This window comes from Myotis davidii, unplaced genomic scaffold (assembly GCF_000327345.1).
Source record: "Myotis davidii unplaced genomic scaffold, ASM32734v1 scaffold6186, whole genome shotgun sequence".
In the NCBI taxonomy this organism is placed as follows: Eukaryota; Metazoa; Chordata; class Mammalia; order Chiroptera; family Vespertilionidae; genus Myotis; species Myotis davidii.
Window position 1 is genome coordinate 8,471 of NW_006297320.1, and position 2,498 is coordinate 10,968.

Genomic DNA, 2,498 nt, shown 5'->3' on the forward strand with positions numbered 1-2,498 from the left:
AATCATGCATCTATCAACAAGTGAATCTAAGAAGCAAGTGAATAAATAATCTGGTGATCATAATAGAATCAAGGACATAGAAAGGGAATGGACTGACTATTCTTGGGGGGGAAGGGGTGTGGGAGATTCGGGAAGAGGCTGGACAAAAATCGTGCACCTATGGATGAGGACAGTGGGTGAGGATTGAGGGCGGAGGGTGGGGTGGGAACTGGAAGGAGGGGAGTTATAGGGGGAAAAAAGAGGAACAAATGTAATAATCTGAACAATGAAGATTTAATTAAAAAAACAAAAAACAAAAAAAAAAGAGTTGGTTTGTTCATTAAAACAAGCAGTGGGTCCCAGGAACTTGACAACTCAGGAACCTCCCATTGGCTTCCTCTTGCATCTGGTCTGTCTACAAAAGGAGTGGCATCTTTCAAGATAAAGCATGGAATTGAAGCAGTCGGTGAGTAAACTCATGGTGACTTCAACAGGGAAACTGTGGAGTGCTGGGGGTGGGGGGAGGGGATGACACCAATATTCTAATGGAGTACCTGCCTGCTCGGTGGCCCCACAGCACCTGGGTGTGACCGTAGGTACCAGCCCTTCAGTCTCAGCTAATGACAGACACAGCTGTGGCTTTTCAGAACCCACAGGCTCCTATCATGGGAAATTTGCATGCTGCAGCTCACTGAAATGCCTTGTCTAGTTCCTTGTATTGTTTCGACCAGGGGTCCTCAAACTTTTTAAACAGAGGGCCAGTTCACTCCTTCATACTGTTGGAGGGCCAGACTATAGTTTTAAAAAAAAGCTATGAAAAAATTCCTAGGCACACTGCACATATCTTATTTTAAAGTAAAAAAACAAAACGGGAACAAATACAATATTTGTATTTGCATGTGGCCCGCGGGCTGTAGTTTGAGGACCCCTGGATTGGACTATACGATTGGAAACATGACACCAGACGAGTTGAATTACCATGTTCAGAAACATTTTTCTGGTTAGGAATGGCTTTGCTTGGACTTGGTGTGAGTCATCTGTCAGAAGCAAGTTGCTGAAAGGTTCCTGAACATGAGGGGTGGGCTTGGTTTATCTGGTGCAGAGGCGAGACACCATGGAGGTGAAATCAGAGAACAGAATGGAGACAGTCCCCTCAGTGCTGCTTTTGTAGCAGAAAGTGCCGCCGCAGGAAGTGCAGAGGCAAATGCATTTAGTGTCCTCCGGCATGGCCTCGGTGCTGGGCCACAGGTCAAGGGGGCAGCAGTGCCACCAGCCCTCTGTCCCAAGCTGTTGCCAAGGGGATTCACCAGCCACTTGACCTCTCCCCTTTGAATGCCAGTTACTCAGATTCTGGACTCTGGGATTTACACTATCTCCCAGGCGGCAGCTGCTGGAGATGTTATCAAGGCTGCTTACAACCAAGCCAAGACAATTGCTCCAGGAAACCTTTCCAATACCGATGTCCAAGCTGCCAAGAACAAGCTGGAAGCTGGGGACCTAATGTCAGAGGTGCCGTCCGAGGGTGTCCTGGGTGAAGTCTGGCCTAGACTCTCCTTGCTGGTTCCTACATGTAACCAACCGCAGCCCCTCTGATTTCCCAGGCAGCTGACGCTAGTGCCACAAATACTGGGAAGAAGTCAGTTTCTGGCCAGAAGCCAAGGGCCAATAAAGCCGGTGGAAACTTGGGGCATGCACCTTCTGTTGATGAGCTGTAATACTGAAATGCGTCCCGAGAAAAAGCTGGACACTTTCTTAAACCCAGAGCAATGAACACATGGAACTCACAAGTCTATAATGTCCAGTTATCTTTCTTTTCATTGAGGAGAAATACCTTAAAAACTATTAAGGCACTGCACCAGCTTGCTGGCCAGGCCTAGGGACTCTACCTGTGCACGAATTTTGTGCACTACACCTCTAGTAAAAATATATATTTTTTAAAAACAACACTACAAAGTATAAACGCAGGTGATTGTTCCCAGCTGACCTAAAGTCCATAGACATTCTAAGTGTTAAAAAGACAGAGAGTGAGAGTAGGGAGACAGGCAAGGACCATTGTGCATGATCCCTGGAGCGCATGGATGAGAAGGGGCATAGACACTGATGTGGAGGAATAGAAAGTGGGGGAAAGCAGGGAGGCCTGCAGCTGTGGGACACATGGGCTGCGCCACGGGAGACACTTTGGGCTGTAACAGGAGCTGTAAAAAGTTGAAGGCGATGAGGGCCATGCAAGGTGAACAGGGTGTGTGGCGCCCATCCCTCCCACTCAGGAGCTCCCTGTCTGCAGAGGCTGCAGAGCTTCAGCCTGCCTTTCCCAGATGACCTTGCAGCTGGGATGAATTTGAAGCTCTGGGCAGCACACCAATGCAGTCACCAGGTGACTCCCCAGCAGCAACCGCAAGTCCCGGCAATAGCTTTGAGACGCGAAAGGCTGCTAGGGCTGTAAAGTGACCCCCGAGTCACATCAGCAGTGCTGTTCAGAGAGTCACAGCCTAGAGCCTGCTCCTCCAGCACCTCCCATG

The 2,498-nt window shown here is 48.9% G+C and overlaps 1 pseudogene; it reads left to right on the forward strand.

The window, feature by feature from the left end:
* Positions 1–427: 427 nt before the first annotated feature.
* LOC102760196 lies at positions 428–1,694 on the forward strand (annotated as a pseudogene).
* Positions 1,695–2,498: the final 804 nt, after the last annotated feature.